Consider the following 19590-nt stretch of genomic DNA (forward strand, 5'->3'; position numbering starts at 1 on the left):
GTTCAACAGACTGAAGAGAAAATCCGGGTGATCAGAGATCGACTTAAAGCTGCATCAGATCGTCAGAAGTCCTACATTGATTTGAAGAGAAGGGATATTGAGTATGCAGTGGGTGAGAAAGTTTTCCTCAAGGTTTCTCCTTGGAAGAGGATTATGAGATTCGGCAGAAAGGGGAAACTAAGCCCTCGTTTTATCGGGCCATATGAGGTTCTAGAAAGAGTGGGTCCTTTGGCATATCGGTTGGCACTACCTCCAGAGTTGGAGAAGATACATAATGTCTTCCATGTGTCCATGTTGAGGAGGTACCGATCAGACCCATCTCATGTACTACCAGTAGAAGAAATAGAAGTAAATCCAGACCTCACATATGAAGAAGAACCCATAATGATTCTGGCTTATGAGGTGAAGCAGCTACGGAATAAGCAGATACCGTTGGTAAAAGTGCTGTGGAACCATCATTCGGGCCAAGAAGCTACTTGGGAACGAGAGGAGGACATGAGGAGACAACACCCACAGCTGTTCAGAGATTGATACCAGGTAAAAATTTCGAGACGAAATTTATTTAAGGGGGGGAGAATTGTAACACCCCCGTTGCATAGCCTGGTATATTTCACTGTTCCGGTGACCGGCATCGGTCTGAATAATTAAGGAGATTAGAATCCCGTTTAAGACAACTTGAGAAGCCATAAACATAAATAATTAGTAATGTTTAATTAGTTAACTACAAATAAGAAAAATAGAACATAAGAGGTTAAATGAGCCGAGAGTCACAGCGATGAGTGACCTCCTCGGGAATGACTGCGAAGTCATTTTAAACTCAAATTTCGAACCGTAAAAAGTGACGCGGTCCTTAGGACCGTTATGCACAAAGTGGAAAAGAGAAAATCACAAAAAAGAACTGTTAAGCTACCAAATAATTAGGTCGTGGAGCCGGAAGAAATATTGGATTATTTGCAAATCGATGAATCAAGTAGGGCAATTTGGTCAATTGACCCCGAGAGCTGACTCCTGACCTAACTGTCAAATAAAATCGGAGAAAAGAAGATTTCGGAATCAGGAATTAAATTAAAGAACTAATAGATAAATGAAAAGAAAAGAAAAGAAAAGAAAAAGCTAATTACATTACTTTATGACATCAAAATGATGTCACAATTGATTTTTAATTTTCCTACCATAATTGACCAAGTCAATTAAGTGAAAATACATATGAAACTAATAAATTAAAGAAAAAAAAAGTCATTTTGGTCTTCTTCCCTTCCATTGCCGTCTCCCTCTCTACCAAGTTCTCTCTCTCAAATTTTCCTCCATGAAAGCTTATTTTTAAGCTTTCTAAACACTAATTCCACCATAAATCCTTTAATTTTCTTGAAGAAAAATTATAAGCAAGTCTTGAAAGGAAGATTAGAAGGAGAAGAATTGAGAGAAAGTGAAAGATTTGAAGATTGAAAATTCAAAGAAAGGTTAGTAAGCTAAACTTGAAATTCTAGTTGAATTAATTGTATTTATAGTTCAATTAACTTAGAATTATGCTTAAAATGAAAATAAATTAATTGTTGGAGGATTAAAGCAAAACTCATCTAGCTAGGGTTTTGATGTGTGTGCATGAATTTGATGGACTTTAAGGTGTATATGAGCTTGATAGAGTTAAAGAAGCATGTATATAGGCATTGAAATTGTTAATGGTAACAAAGTAGTGAGATTAGGGTTTTGGACTTAGGGTTTTGAGGCAAAATTTAGAGAAATGCATAAATGGCATGTTGGACCTATTTTGAAGTGAAATAATGGTCAATTATGACCAAATAAGTTGTGTGGGAATGGTAGAAAATTAAGCCAAATTCGTAGGTCAATGGTCATGCTGCTGGCAGCATGACCAAACCTACTTTGAAGGACCAAAACTCAAATTTTACAAGCCTAATGGATATGCCACCAATTGGAGATGAAAATAGACATAAAAGAGCACAATTTTCATTAAGGAACCATGGCCAAAAACTGATCAAAACTTGGTGAAACAATTGACCAAAGTGAATTGATAGCAGGCTGCCCCTGCACTAAACTGACCAAATGAACAGTAACTGTTCATTTGGTCATAACTCGAGTTAGACTGGTCAAATTGACCTGAAATTTGGCCAGGGGTTAGAGGGCATATAGATCTAAAACTTTCATGAAGAACATCACCCCAAATTATGCCATTAACCCATCCAGATTATTGAGCAAAGTTAGGCTACCAAACCTGCAACTCTGCAGAGTTTTCATTGAGCAGCAATATTTGGATGACTATAACTCCCTATAGAAAACTCGGATTTAGGCGATTCTTGAACCGATGGAAACCTAAGACATAGTAGAACATTTCATATGAAGAAAGTTAGACCAAATTATGAACTTAACTTAATCAAATTACTGACCAAATTTGGACCAAAATCTGCCAGAACCCAAAAATGCAGTATGAACAGTGCACGTGAACAGTAAAATTATTTTGGCCATAACTTGAGCTACAAAACTCCGATTGAGGTGATCCAAAAATGAGAATACACTTAAGACAATAAGGAACATTTTCTATGAAGGAAGTTTTGTCAAATTCCAATAGTAGACCGACCAATGGAATAGTGCAACTTCGGAGAACCAAAACCAAAAATTGGCAATTTTGCCAAAATGACCTAAGCTTTAAACAAATGACCAAAACCAACAAGTTTGGTGACCAAAATGTGGTATGTGGGTGAAGTTGGAGTTCCCATACCTATTAAGCCTTAGAAAGTCAATAATTTGACTTGAATAGTGCAGTGAATAGTAACCCGAAACACAAAATTTCGAGAACGTCGAATTTAACACGTTAGAGCTAGGTAAATGTGAAGTTAAGTTTATTTTGGATTTATTTTAAGTTTTAGTACTGAAACATTAGACAATTTCATGTTTCAGTGGAAAAGAATACCGGGACAGAACCCGAGGAGTCGAGTCAAGGCCAACAGGCGACTCGTTTGAGGTTTGTGCACAACATCTTCATGCTTTAAAATTCATTGATACAGTGAACGAAATATGTATTTTACTTGTGATTTGGAATTGTTAAAAGTTTATTTGTGACATTAATTATGATGTTTTGATTAAATTGTGAAAGTTATTGTGTATATTTGAAATACCAATGTTTAGCAAATTGTTAAGATAAGTTTTGAAACCACAGTGTCATGACCATATATTTGAACACCTCACTAGCACGACTAGTGGGGGTAATTAGTTTCGAATTTTGATTCCCTCTCTGGAGAAGGTTGAGGTGTGCCAGTAGAAGAGGATGTGAATGGATATCCATATATTTGAGCTAGCTAGCCTTGTGATATGATTTCTCTTTAGCCTCTGGCTATTGAGATTCTATTTGTTTCGAATGGCATGATCTAACTGTGGGTTTTATGAAATGCGTTTTGATACTTTGAAATGAACCTGATTTGCATTAAAATCTCATAATTTATGTTTTTGTGTTTAATGCTCATGTTTAGTCAAAATTTTGAATAAATGTGATTTAAGTTTTGCATAAAGATTATTTTAGTATGTTGTGCACCACTGAGTCCTAGTACTCAGATAGCTTCTATTGCTGTCGCAGATACAGAGACTATAAGAGCAGCAGACTGAGCTGCTGAGGTGTGAAGAGCATCAGCTTAAAGTTTTTGGGTTTAATTTATACCCCAATTGTAAACACTTCTTTTGATGTATATATTGCACATAAATGTATGGACATGTAAAAATGGGTCTTGAGCAGTTGTATAAAATTTGTATGAAGTTTGTAATAAAGTTTAGTTGTATTTCTTTTGATGTAAATTTTGTAAGAATGTATATAAATTGTGTTGTCACTAATGAAATGTATTGCTAGTATATTGAGAAATTTATTGAGTTTGATTGTGAAATTTGAAGTAGTGGTTGAGAAAATTTTTAGAAGTGCTTTTTACAGGTATTTGAAGAACGGTTTTCTCAAAATACAGAGGAAACTCTGTCAAAATTTTTATAGAATTTGCGGAAAACTAAAATGGACCAAAATATTAACTAGTTTTAATTTCAACTAAATGTTTTAAGTACTTACTAGAAAATGCTCACCACTTATCAAAAATAAGAAAATTGTTTTAAAATCCCTTGTAGGGTACTTAATGAGTTATCGGTAGGTGAAGTTCGGTAGTGCATTAGGTATTCTACGGGATCATGTTATGCCTTACAGAGGGGTAAGGTGTGACATATTTTAGTGGTATCAGAGCAAATTTTTGAAGTATGTTTTAACATATAAATTTGTGTCTTTCTTTGTTAAGTACAACTGCTCAATGTCCATAATTGTTACATACAGTGCATTAAATCATAAATATGAACTAACGGAGGGAAATCTCCTTGTGTTACTTATTCAGGAGATACCCTACTCCAAATTGTTATGGAAAAAGGGGATCGCTCAGTTGAGCAGTCTGTTGAAGCTGAGGCACAAGATGAAGCCCCAGCTTTATCGAATGTTAGTGGGTCAGCAGCACCAGCCCCACAAATGCCGCAGTTTCCTGCACAGTTCGCACAGCATATGGCTCCGATGTTTCAATAAATGGCTGGGGGTATGCCTGTTCAAGCTCCACCCCAACCACCTGTGGCACAACCACTGCCTCCAGCCAGATAATATGATAAACTCATCAAGTATGGGGCTGCGAATTTAAAGTCTGATGGACCCTTTAGAGGTAGAGCAATGGCATGAAAGAATGGACAGAGTATTTAAGAAGCTACATTGCCAAGATGAACTGAAGTTTGAGTACTCTGTGTTGCTACTGCAAGGGGATGCGTATGATTGGTGGAAGACCATCCCCCACAGCTTGGCTGAACCACCAGTGCTGACCTGGGATGACTTCATCAGAGAGTTTAGACAAAAATACATCCCAGATGCGTATGTTGACCAGAAACTGCAAGAATTTTTGGGTCTGAAACAAGGAAATCGATCGGTGGTAGAGTATAAGAGGGAGTTCTCCCGCCTAAGTCACTATGCTGGGAGTCTCCTTACTACCAGCAAGGCAAGATGCAAGAGATTTGAGACGGGTTTGAAGCCCAGTATAAGGATGCAAGTTGTGGGATTTCGACACAGCAACTTCTCAGAGCTTATGTCTCAAGCACTTGAACTGGAGATAATTGAATCAGAAGCAACCCAAATGAAAGAAAAAACAGAGAAAGCTGAGAAATCAGAGAAAGACAAGGGGGAAAAGTCTGTAGGGCCGAGTTCTGGTGGGACTTCTGGGAAAAAGAAGAAATTTAGCGGACCCAGCAGGGGTCGAGGTGGAAGATTTGGTAGGGGCCGATTCTCCAGACAGAGACCCCCTAGGTCTGGTCAGCAGTCGAGCAGGGGTTCACAGTCTGCCCGCCCCTGTGAGACTTGTGGCAAGATTCATGGGGGGGAATGTTATTGGGCCACTGGAGCCTGCTTTAACTGCGGAGGCAAGGGTCATTTAGCAAGAGACTGTACTAGTGCTCCGAGATATGGTCCAGCTCCTACTACTACCGAGGGATCTATTCAGAGTCCTGCTCCCAGAGGTTCACAGTCAGTTGGCAGAGGAAGAGGCAGAGGTAGAGGCACCGCCTTGACGATCGAGGCACAATTGGTCAGTCAGGACAAGGAAGTGCTTCAACCAGAATCTACACAATGAGACAGCGAGAAGAGGCTGAGACTTCTGATGTGGTAGCTGGTACATTCTCTATCTCTGATCAAGAAGTATTTGTATTGTTTGATTCGGGTTCAACCCATTCATATGTTAGTGCTAGCATAGTTAGTTCACTTGCTGTTCCATGTGTGCAAATGGATTTTGAAGTGCTAGTAACTAGTCCGTTAGGACAAGAAGTCCGGGTCAACAGAATTTATAGAGACTGTCCTTTGGTGACCCAAGGACATGTTTTCCCGTCAGACTTGATTGAAATGCCCTTCAGAGAGTATGATATCATCTTGGGCATGGATTGGTTAGCCAGGCATCATGCCATGATTGACTGTAGACTGAAGACAGTCACTTTTGGTCTCCCTTTGTACGGTGATGTGGTAATACACGGGGAGAGGCATTTACTGCCATCAAACATCATTTCGGCTGCACTAGCCAGAAGAATGATCAGAAAGGGGTGTGAAGCATACTTAGCACATGTTATAGACACCCAAGTGGGGAGTCCAGCACTAAGGGACATCCCTACTATATGTGATTTTCCGGATGTGTTCCCTGATGAATTACCAGGATTACCTCCAGAAAGAGAGGTGCAGTTTGAGATTGATGTTATGCCTGGTGTCGACCCAATTTCCATAACGCCATATAGAATGGCACCTGCAGAATTGAAAGAGTTGAAAATAGAATTACAAGAGTTGCTTGACAAGGGCTTTATTCGCCCTAGTGTGTCACCTTGGGGAGCGCCAGTATTGTTTGTAAAGAAGAAGGATGGCACTCTCTGCTTGTGTATTGATTATCGGCAGTTGAATAAGGTGACAATAAAGAACAGATATCCATTGCCCCGTATTGATGACTTATTTGATCAGTTGAGGGGTGCAGCTGTGTTCTCCTAAATTGACCTGAGATCAGGTTATTATCAGCTGAAAGTACAAGAGCAGAGTATTCCTAAAACTGCCTTCAGAACCCGCTATGGCCATTATGAATTCCTAGTCATGCCATTCGGGATAACTAATGCTCCGGCTGCTTTTATGGATCTGATGAACACTATCTTCAGACCATACCTCGACCAGTTTGTTGTGGTATTTATTGATGATATATTGGTCTATTCGAGGAATGCAGAAGAGCATGATAGACATCTGCGGATTGTACTACAGATTTTGAGAGAGAGACAACTATATGCCAAATTGTCGAAGTGTGAATTTTGGCTGAAAGAAATATCTTTCTTGGGGCATGTAGTATCAAAAGAGGGCATTAAGGTAGATCCAAGTAAGATTGAAGCTGTCCTTAATTGGAGGTCACCTAGAAATGTCACAGAGATTTGCAGTTTAAAGTTTTCGGGTATAATTTATACCCCAATTGTAAATACTTCTTTTGATGTATATATTGCACATAAATGTATGGACATGTAAAAATGGGTCTTGAGCAGTTGTATAAAATTTGTATGAAGTTTGTAATAAAGTTTAGTTGTATTTCTTTTGATGTAAATTTTGTAAGAATGTATATAAATTGTGTTGTCACTAATGAAATGTATTGCTAGTATATTGAGAAATTTATTGAGTTTGATTGTGAAATTTGAAGTAGTGCTTGAGAAAATTTTTAGAAGTGCTTTTTACAGGTATTTGAAGAACGGTTTTCTCAAAATACAGAGGAAACTCTGTCAAAATTTTTATAGAATTTGCGGAAAACTAAAATGGACCAAAATATTAACTAGTTTTAATTTCAACTAAATGTTTTAAGTACTTACTAGAAAATGCTCACCACTTATCAAAAATAAGAAAATTGTTTTAAAATCCCTTGTATGGTACTTAATGAGTTATCGGTAGGTTAAGTTCGGTAGTTCATTAGGTATTCTAGGGATCATGTTATGCCTTACAGAGGGGTAAGGTGTGACAAGCCAACACATGCCCATATACCCATACACAATACAAGTATGAAAGCAGTATCAAACTCAAACTACCTATATACAAGATAATTGTGCTATCTCAGGTCTAAAGATTATATGCACTGATATGATTTATGACAAAACATTGACAAGAGTAAACTCCATGTGCTTGTCATAAGTGTCACTGGTTCGGCCTACTTATCATTTATAAGTGCCTATCATGTTTGTTATATGGCATGAGACTCACCATTCCATCTTATTTATATCTCATATAAATAACTTGGGAACAAACATGAATACAATCTTTCTGGATAAGTCATGTCCTTATGATGAAGTATCCTTGATTGTGAACCTATTTATGATACTTCGTGCTAGAAATATTGTCACTCATATTCTTAACAACTTAAGAATAATATTTCTAACAAAATATCAATGGACCTTTTCTATTACACATAAATATATTATGTAAACGGAAAAGTGGAAATGCCTTTTATTAATAAAAATATGTACAAGATACATACTAAATGATATGCTCTAGGGCATACTACTAATAATCTCCCACTAGCACTAGAGCCATTCATTACAATATCTTAGACCTATCTTCTTAAGATGTCGGTCTAACTGAGTCTGTGACATAGGCTTAGTGAATGGATCAGCTGGATTTTCAGCTGATGCTATTTTCTGCATGGCTACATCGCCTCGCCCAACTATTTCTCTGATAATGTGGTAGCGCCTTTCTATGTGTTTGGATTTCTGGTAAGACCTTGGTTCCTTAGCCTGTATGACTGCTCCATTATTGTCACAGTGTAGTGGAACTGCTGACTCAATGGAAGGAACTACTGTAAGTTCTGTCACGAACTTCTTTATCCAAATAGCTTCCTTTGCAGCATCTGATGCAACAATATACTCGACCTCTGTAGTGGAATCTGCAGTCGTGCTCTGTTTGGAACTCTTCCAACTGACTGCACCTCCATTACAAATGAACACATATCCAGAGGTAGACTTTCTATCATCGATATCTGATTGGAAATCAGAATCAGTATAACCATCTAATTGCAAGTCTCCACCTCCATAAATCAAGAATAAATCCTTAGTTCTTCTCAAGTACTTAAGAATATTCTTGTGACTATCGATGTTCCAAACTGGATTGGATTGATACCGCTAGTCGAGACGAAAGATATGCGATATCCGGCCTAGTACACAACATTGCATACATTAAACTTCCAATAGCCGAAGCATATGGAATCCTGGCCATCTTATCTCTTTCTTCAGGTGTCTTTGGAGACATCTATTTAGAAAGATGGATACCATGTCTCACTGGTAACAATCCTCTCTTGGAATCAAGCATGTTAAACCTCTTTAACACCTTTTCCAAGTATAGACTTTGGGATAAACCAATTATTCTTTTCGCTCTATCTCTATAGATGCGAATTCCAAGAATATAGGTTGCCTCCCCTAAGTCTTTTATGGAGAATGTATTTGACAACCATACCTTTATAGTCATCAACATACCTGTGTCATTACCCATCAACAGTATGTCATCCACATATAAGACAAGGAAAGTAATAGCACTGTCACTAACCTTCTTATATACACATGGCTCATCCTCATTTTTGATAAAACCAAAGGATTTAATGGCTTCATCAAAACGGATGTTCCAACTCCTCGAAGCTTGTTTCAACCCATAAATAGATCGCTTTAGCTTGCATACCTTGGAACCATCTTGGGATTCAAATCCCCTAGGTTGTTCCATGAAAATATTTTCTTCAATGTATCCATTGAGAAAAGCTGTTTTGACATCCATCTGCCAAATCTCATAATCATAGTATGCAGCTATTGCTAATAAAATCCTAATTGATTTAAGCATGGCAACAAAGTAGAAAGTCTCCTCATAGTCGATTCCTTGCCTTTGGCGAAACCCTTTCGCTACTAGCCTTGCCTTATAGGTCTCTACCTTTCCATCAGAACCAATTTTCTTCTTGAAAACCCATTTGTTCCCTATAGGTATAATACCTTCAGGTGGGTCAATAGGATCCCAAACTTGATTCTTATACATGGAATCAATCTCGGATTTCATAGCATCAATCCATTTTGAAGAGTCTATATCTGATATAGCTTCTTCATAGGTAAGTGGATCATCTCCATGATCTACTTCTTTATGAGTAGACAACTCTTGTTCTTCTTCATGAAGAAAACCATATCTCACTGGTGGGTGAGATACCCTGGTTGTTCTACGAGGAAGCAGTGTAGATGTTTCATCAATGGGTATTGGTTGACTAGATGGATCTATATCCATCGATGCATTGGTTGGTCGAATTCTCCAATTCTAACTCTATTTGCCTTCCTTTGCCTCCTTCTTGAACAAAGCATTTGTTCAAGAAATGTGGCATCTCTACTTATCACAACCTTTTGTGAAGTAGGCAAATAAAAGTAATATCCAAAACTATCTTTTGGATATCCAACAAATCGACCTTTTTCTGATCTGGTCTCCAATTTATCAGTGTTCAGCTTTTTGATATAAATTTGGACAACCTAAATCTTAACATGCTTAAGACTTGGTTTTCTTCCATGCCATATCTCATAAGGTGTGGAAGAAACTGATTTTGATGGAATCCTATTCAGAATATACAAAGCTGATTCTAATGCAAATCCCCAAAAGAAGATTGGCATATCAGTATAGCTCATCATACTACGTACCATATCCAATAGGGTGCGATTTCTCCTTTCAGATACACCATTCAGCTGTGGCGTTCCTGGAGGAGTCAGCTGAGAAACAATGCCATGGTCTCTCAAGTATTCATCAAATTCAGTACTCAAATATTCACCTCCACGATTTGATCGAAGAGCTTTAATATTCTTTCCTGTTTGATTTTCTACTTCAGATTTAAATTCTTTGAACTTTTCAAAAGATTCATGTTTGTATTTCATCAAATACAAATACCCAAACCTTGATTTATCATCAGTAAAGGTAATAAAATAATAAAACCCCCTCTAGCCATTTCTTTAAATGGACCACATACATCACTATGTATTAGCTCCAAAATATTTTCAGCTCTTAGCCCTTATCCAACAAAGAGTGATCTAGTCATTTTACCCTGAAGGCAAGATTCATAAGTTGGAGTAGGCTCAGAGCCCAATGAGGATAGAATCCCCATTTTCTCCAATTTTGCAATCCTATCTTCTGCAATATGACATAATCTTAAGTGCCAAATATATTTTGAACTTGAGTTGGTTTTCACCATGGCATTGCATTCTTTTAGATCACTTGCATTCAATTTGTGTTTGTCATTATTATCCAAATAATAAAGACCATCATTCATATAACCCGAACCAACATATTTATTTACAAAATAAATATTGCAAACATCATCAGTGAACTGAAATTCATAGCCATTTCTAGTCAAACTAGATATAGAAATGATGTTCTTAAAAGCATCAGGTACATATAAAATATTATCCAAACACAAAACATGTCCAAACATGTAAAAAGATTTAGATCCTATGGCTAAAGCTTCAACAGTTGAGCCATTGCCAATCTGGACTCTAATATCTTGAGAACGCAAGCTGCTACTGTTTGCTAGTTCCTGCATATCATTAGAAATGTGAGAAGCGCACGATATCTAAAACCCAAGTGTAGATGAACTATGAGTATCATCGAATCTAAATAACAAGATATGGACATACCTTAGAAGGTGTATCCTTTTGTCCTTGAAAAGCAAGATACTCAGGCGGTTCCTTTTCCAGTGCCCATCCTTTTGGCGATGGAAACACTTTCCTTTGCCTCCATCGACTTTAGTCTTCCTTTTACTGTTTAGCTATTTTCTTGGAAGGACCAGGAATCTGAGGTTTCTTTTTCTTATTGCCCTTCTTCTTGTTAGACTTTCCAGCAGAAAAAGATGCAACCAAAGCTACCTCTTTCCCTTTATTGCCTGGCATATTCTTTTGGGCAATAACCAGCATGTTGAGTAAACCAGCTAAGGTGCATTCCTGTTTAGTCATATGGAAATTTGTCACAAAATTCCCAAAAGACTCAGGAAGGGACTGAAGGATCAAATCCGTCTGTAGTTGGAAATCCATGTTGAAGTCAAGATGTTCCAACTGCTCAATCAGCCGAATCATCTTGTGGACATGATCCCCAACATTCTGTCCCTCAAACATCCTCATACGGAATAGCTGTCTAGATATCTCATACCTAGCATTCCTGTTGTGCTCACCATACAACTCTTGTAGGTGAAGGAGGATCTCACTCGCACTCTGCATGTTCTCATGTTGCTTCTGTAACTCATTACTCATGGAAGCAAGCATGTAACACTTAGCTCTCATATCATGCTCCTTCCACTTGTCCAAAGTATCATGTTCCTCTTGTGTGGCCTCTGGAGGTAAGGGACCAGGAACATTTGAATCTAGAACATATCCTATATGTTCAAGGTTCAGGACAAGCTTCAAATTTCTTAGCCAATCGCATGATTTGGTCCTGTCAACCTATTGTGATCAAGTATGCTCGCAAGGATATTGGATGGTGGTGGTTGTTTTATGCTCATTTTTATCAGAAAATTAACTGCAGAAAATAACCAGATTAATTAGTAAATGTATTATGTAATTAACCAAAATGATTATGGTCTTTTAATCAAATTGGTCCTCCCACTAACTTAGCGAATCCTACACTTCCAAAGTAGGAAACGAAAATCCTAGTTGGATGGATTTCTAGTGGGTGATTGAATTCTTATAATTCTATTGATCATCCTTAGGTACATCCATTATTGGAATTACAATAAACTATAAGTGAGCAACTCCTTGCCTATCACATCTCATGTGAGGTTCAATCCTTTACCTAGTCCCTAATGCTCAAAATCTCAGGTACATCCATTATTGACTTATCTTGCATTAGTTAAGTTGATCCCATTGAGCCATTAATTATGTAAATAATTTTAATGTCCTCAGGTACATCCAATATTGGCCACCAAACCATTTACATATTTACAACATCTCATGCTTAACAATTATTCTTAAGAAAATCTCTTAAATTAATTGCATCTCATGCAACTATTTAAAATTTCTTAAAATAATTGCCCCAATGGAGGGCCTATGTTATAATTACTTTAATTATAGCATATCCAACTTAATCATTTGTTTGGAAGATTTTATGGTCATTCTAATTACTATTAAGGTCTCACTTTGCACATTATCCATTTAGCATGCATATATCATATAATTGCATACATTTCCATATATCTCATGCATTCATAGATAAGCAGTAAATATGGTATGATCATGGACTTTCTAAGGGATTCAATTCTGAGCCACCAAGAATTGAATCAGGGCATTCCTAGGTGCATTTCATTCATTCATTTTACAAGAGTTGCTAAAGGAGTACATAATCAACACTTGATCTTGAATTCCTCCCACTAGTCCCACCAATGCTCTTGACCTCCTTGAACTTCTTGCAATCCAATATTACATAGTAATCCTTGGCATACCAAGGCGAATTTACAAGAACTTAAATAAATGAAATTACAACCCAAAAATTATTACAAACTTAATAATACATGCCCAAAATAAATTAAAATAAATTAATTAATTTACAATCCCAAAGAAACATAAAAGAAATAAATCCAATCACATTAGTCTTTTATAGTCCATGATCATCCATCATGCATATCACTATTTAACAATTAAATAAAACATACATACTTAAATTAAATTGAATATCTCATATTCAACTTAAAAATCCAGATTTGAATATGATTCAAATAAATTTAAAAATTCAGATTTGAATCTCATTCAAACAAATTTAAAAATTCAGATTTGAATCACATTCAAACATTTTTAAAAAAATCAGATTTGAATCACATTCAAACATTTTTTAAAAAATCAGATCTGAATTTTATTCAATCAATTTTAAAAAATCAGATTTAAATATGATTCAAACAACTTTAAAAATTCAGATTTGAATCACATTCAAACAACTTTTAAAATTCAGATTTGAATCACATTCAAACAATTTTTAAAATTTTTTATTTGAATCATAATTTAATTGTGTGATTAAAAATCCTAATTAAACATTTTAATTAGTCATATGATGAACCTTTCATCATGCAACAATTGCAGAATTTAATAACAACCATGCGCACCATGTTGGAGTTCATCAAGCATGCCGCCACACCTCTTGATCCAACCAGCAATGGATCAATCATCTTATGATCAAATCACACAATTAAATCATATAATAAACAATCTAAATGGCAAATATAGTGACTCTGATGCCAATTGATGGAACGGAAGCGTGAAAAACACAAGTTTATACCATTGAATTCAAAAATTTTCACCTAGGGTCACATGCATCATGCAAGATTTATTTTTATCTATTTGATTTCAATGATAAACAACATATTAAAACTCTTTTAATATGTTTTTGGATCTGTATTTGCCATTTAAGATTTTAAAATTAATCAGATTAATTTTAGAACCCTAGATTAAATCAAGAACGATTACACTAACCTCCTGATGCACTGCAGCGTGTCTGCGCCTTTGAGATTCGTCTTCAGGACATCAGATATTGTCCCTCTAGCTTGTCCACACCAAGAACACCTATGGCAGCCCTTGAACAGCTTCTAAAGCCTTTTCTATTAATTAGAAATTCAAGTGAAAACAATATGCTTCTTCTTCACAAACGAACCAGCTCCCTCTCTTCCACAATTGAAGCTTCACCAAGCTTCCAAACCTCTACCAAACCACCTCAAAACCTCATCTTCCCTTCACAAAAATTTGTCCCTACCACTAGAGCTAGACTTGGGTAGCCATTAGAAGAGGAGAAAGTGAAGGGTTGAAATTCATCCAAGAGGTTGGTGCTAATTTTCTTACTTCCACTCTTTTCTAAGTATGAATCTAGGTTGAGTTAAGTTGAAAATTTGATGAAAAATGAATTAAAGATGTATGAACTTGCCCCATGAAATTTTGGCAGCCTTAGGGTACCTTAGGGTTTCATCAATTTAAATTGTATAATAGTTGTGTATGGATGCCATTGAACATGATTTTGGTGTTTTAATTCATGGATTGTATGTATATGAAGAATTGTAGTTGTTAGAGTTAGGGTTTGGGCACCAAAATTTAGATTTTGTTTATGTATTGGTGAAAAGAGGTTGTAATGGTCAATTAGTGACCATTTAGTCATGTTTGAGTAGGAAATTAAGTGAATTGTGCTAAGGGAATTGAGGATTGGTATGCTGTCCAATGTGCATTGCAGGTCTGGATGTGAGTCCAGCAAGTTTGGGCAGCTATAACTTGAGTTGTGTAGGTTCAATTGGTGCAAGGCTAATTGGACATGAAATTAGACACATAATGGCACAACTTTGATGGAGGAAACCTATCCAAAAAAGAAACTTAGGATTCCCTAAAAATTTGACCAAATCCGGGTAATACACATTCTGCCTGAGCAAAATGACCAAATGAACAGTGTTCATTCATTTGGTCATAAGTCAGTGTAGAAAGGTCCAATTGACCTGAAATTTATATCAATGAAAAGCTTAGACAATTTAGAACAAAATGAAAAATCTAATTCTAGACTTAACCAAATGAAATTATTGGCTAAAGTTGGACTGCCAAATTTGGCAAAATGGCATTTTGCCCAGAATTTCCGGGTAGATACCAATCTGGCCAGTCTTGCTCAAAGTAGCATATCTTGAGCTAGAAAACTCCAAATGGGGTGATTCAAAAAGTGAAATGTAACTAGAAATAATAAGGAACAACTTGATGAAGAACATTTGGCCAAATTCTCACTGCAGGATGGCTTAATGGAATAGTGAACTCTAGAACCCCAAAACTGAAATTTCTGATTTATTCTCCATTGGTTAGAAGTATGGATTGGCAACTAATGCCAACACTTTTGGGAACCGAAATGTGGTAAATCTATGTGATTAAAACTCATGTAACTATTATATATGAGAAAGTTAATATTTTGACTTAAATGACTAAATGAATAGTAACCTTACATGTTAAATACAAATATTCAAGAAATAACTTTGTAATATGTCCTAGTAGGCCTAGTGTGATTGGTTTGGATAGGTTGGTATGTCAATAGGGTTCTGATAGCAGTACTGCGTATGGTTTCATGCCATTCTGTGATATGATAGCCTATGGCTATACTGATTATGATGTTATACTTGGCTTTATGCCTTATTACTTTTGTGGCTTATTAGCCATTTTGTCTGCACACCGGGAGACACATTGTGACCGATGGTGTGACGGCACGAGGTACCTGGTACCTAGTGCTAGTTTACCCGTTTATCTAGTCTGGTCAATCTGTATAGGTTACTTGGGCATGGAAAAGTATGTCATTGAATTGATTATTAAGGAAGTAAGGAAATTAAATATCAAGATAAAGAACATGAATTATTATAATAAAAAGAAGCTCAAAATTATCAAGAAAACGATTAATAAAATGCTAACAAGAGTTAATATCATAAGAATATTAGCAACTGAAAATATGAGCAATTAAATAAATGAGTAAGAATAATTAAAATAAATTAGATTAATTATTTAGCAAAAAAAATGAATTGGAACGATATTAATATTTAATTATTATGAAAGAATTGAGCGCTTTTGAAGAGGAATAAATTAGAATAAAGGATAGTTGATACTAAAAGTATTATATGAAATTAGATTAAATTATAGAGTATTCAAATTTTGATCCATTTCTTTCTTTATTTGCATAGTTATTTTCTTGTTATATTATTGCACCACTAAGCAGAAATGCTTAGCGCGATAGATTTGTTTCCTTTGCGCATGTACTAAAGGTAAAGCCCAGCGAATATTAAACAAAGATTTTATAGTTCTGATCTGCAGAAGTGTCTGAAGTATTCAAGGTTGTCACCTCCTCAGTAATGCATGTAGATAGGGCTCATATTAGTCATATTATGTAATTTGTACATTATAGTTATTTATTATGTTGTAATGAAAATTAGGAAATTATATGTAATATGCACCTGATGTAAATTATGAATTTATGCAATTAGGTTGCAAATTATGTAAACTAATGAAATTGAGAATTTTGATATATGTAATAAGTATGAATGAATTTGTACAAATGAGTATGGATTTGAATTACATAATGATTTTTGAAATGATGATATGAGTATGGATGAATTATTGTATGGAAAATATTATTGAAAATTTCAAACATGTGAATAGTAAAAAACGTCAAACGATAATAAAATAGGAGAAACTTCATTAGTTTCTCCGTGGAAAAATAATTGGTATTAAATTAAACGAATTGAAAATTTTAAAGAAATAAAGTAAGATAAGTTAGGGTGTTCTAGTACCGAATGTAGCACGTCTTGCTTGGCTACATTGTAGTCGGGTGAGGGGTGTTACAGATTGGGTTCTATTTATTTGGTCAATTTTTCTAGGTCCTGAATTGCAATTTCGGATTCAAGCCCTAATTGAGGTATCCTATGGTCATTTTCTGGGCAAGTGTCCAACATGAAAGTTTGAGAATTATGTCTTAAGTTTCATTTTCAGTTGGTTTCATACCAATTGGAGCTATGTAGCTCAACTTATGAGCTTTTAAACACACTAGACTCAAGCTGTCTAGATTCAAAACCTAATGCACCCTATCCAATTAATTAATTTCCTCACCAAAGCAATATTATTCCTCATTTAATGCACATCAAATGACCATAATTTAACATCAAGAACCCTAATTGAACTTCATACCATAAAAACCCTAATTTCTCAAAATCCTAAATTCTCATCTTCCACTTCCAAGCAATTTCAAGCAAATTCAAACATACACTTCATGCACATATCTTCATTTAAACTTAAATTCATGCTTAATTGAATCAAAAAAACTAAAACCCTAATCTCTGCTATCATGGTCGAAATTTATTTGTCAATTTCAAGCAAGATTTCTTTAATTTTCTTTGCTATTTCTACACAATTTAACTTAATTTCAAGAAATATACAATTAATCAAGCTTGGAAGACCACTTACCTTAAATGGCAATTTCCACTCTTCCAATTTCTTCAAGATTTCTTGATTTTCTTTCTTCTAATCTTCTAATCTAGGGCTAATTCCAAGTTTTCTACTAATTTAGTACGGATTCATGGAAGAAAATGGTGGATTCAAATCTTGGGAGTGTCTAAAAATGGAGGAGGAAGAGTGAGAAGTGGGGCGGCAATATGGAGAAGATGATGATGAAATTTTATTTGATTTTTAATGCCATTTTGTCTTATTTATAATTATCTCTAATTTAAATATTTAAATTATAATTTTAATTATTATTATTTTTACAATTTTATTTATTCCATTCATGTCCCTGTTTAATTTTTCCTACACATATCACTTACATAAATTCCTATTTCAATATTTTAATCTTACTCATTTTAATGGACATTTAGGTCAAAAGTCAACTCTTAAAGTGAATTGACTAAAATGCCTATCATCGGGCTATAGTCTATCTTTTTCAGTAATATCCGATGAGTCCTTAGGTTTTGATTCACTTATTTGTGCTTATTCCCTTTTTATTTCTTTGGTTTATAAATTCCCATAATTCCTTAATTAATCCTTAGTTAAGGATCATATAGAATTCCCCACGAATTTTGGAATAGCAACTGAACTCGCAATCGCTTCCCGGATCGGTCACCCATCATCGGGACTTAAGCTCATTTAACCAATTTGCACTCCATTTCTCTTATTTTCCACCAATGTCATTTGATCTTTATTAATTTAATTTATGACTTCTTTCAATGTTTTAAGTATAGTTCTATAGATACCAGCAATCCAAACAGATATTAGTTGCTGGAATAGTAGAATGTATGGAATTACCTTGTCACACCCTACCCCTCTATAAGGCATAACATGATCCCGTAGTATACCTAATGAATTACCAACTCCGTCTACTGATAACCCATTAAATATACTACAAGGGATTTTAAAAAAACTTTTCTTACTTCTTTTACAGTGGTGAGCACTATTTACAGGTGTTGAAAACCTTTTTGAACTGAAGTGATAGAATTAACTCATTTGAATTATTTGGAATTTCTGTAAAAATTTTGGCAGAATGCCATCTGTATTTTGGATAAAACCGTTCTTTAGAAAACCTGTAAAAAGCACTTCAATAATTTTCCAAATCTCAACTCCAACAATTTTCTCAATACAACATATTTCTCAACTCAAATCCACAGTGATTTTTCAAAAGCTGAGATATAGGAAATATAATACAATTTTTAAAAGTCAAAATAACTCATAATTATTTTACAACCTCAAGTTACAATTTGAATTTACAACTGCTCAAACCAAAACAATATGTACATATAGTGGTCATACATTACAATACAAAATGCAAAAAGTGGTATACTCGTTATACCCGAAAAATCTCTCGCTAGAGGTACTAGCAGCCTAGTCTGCTGCCCTGTCTGTCTGTCTACCTGCGACAGCAATAAAAAGCTATCGCTGAGACAATGTCTCAGTGGTGCACAACATTAACCAAATACAACTTTAAATCACAATTCATAAACCATATAAATAGTGGATACATAAAACCATAGTTAAATCCAAGACAATGAATGTCATAAGGAATTTAAACTCCAATTCACAATTTATCAAAATTCATAATAACACAATTTCGTCAAATAATTTAAGAATACCGTATTGCCAATTCATACACAATTTGATCAAAATACTTAATAACACAGTGTTGCCGATCAATATCACAATTTAAGCCAGGACACAATTTTTTTTCCACACATGCCGTGTTGTACACCACGACAAGACATACTCACCCCAATAATCGAAATCAATGAGGGAGGAAGCTAACTGAATAATGAGTACTCATCCACACTCACCTCAGACTGGGAAGTCAATGAGGGAGGAACATAATCATACTCACCCTGCATCGATAAGTCAAGGAGGGAGGAATAATCACACTCACCCCATTAATGGAGGAGGAACATAGTAATAGTGTCATGCCCATTGTGAATCAAAACAATTCCAAACATTTTATTCAAATGATCCGAAGAATCAAATAAATTTCCAAAGTTATAATTTCATTCACAAAATGGCAACACAATTCGT

Source organism: Hevea brasiliensis, chromosome 10 (genome assembly GCF_030052815.1).
Source record: "Hevea brasiliensis isolate MT/VB/25A 57/8 chromosome 10, ASM3005281v1, whole genome shotgun sequence".
Taxonomy (NCBI): Eukaryota; Viridiplantae; Streptophyta; class Magnoliopsida; order Malpighiales; family Euphorbiaceae; genus Hevea; species Hevea brasiliensis.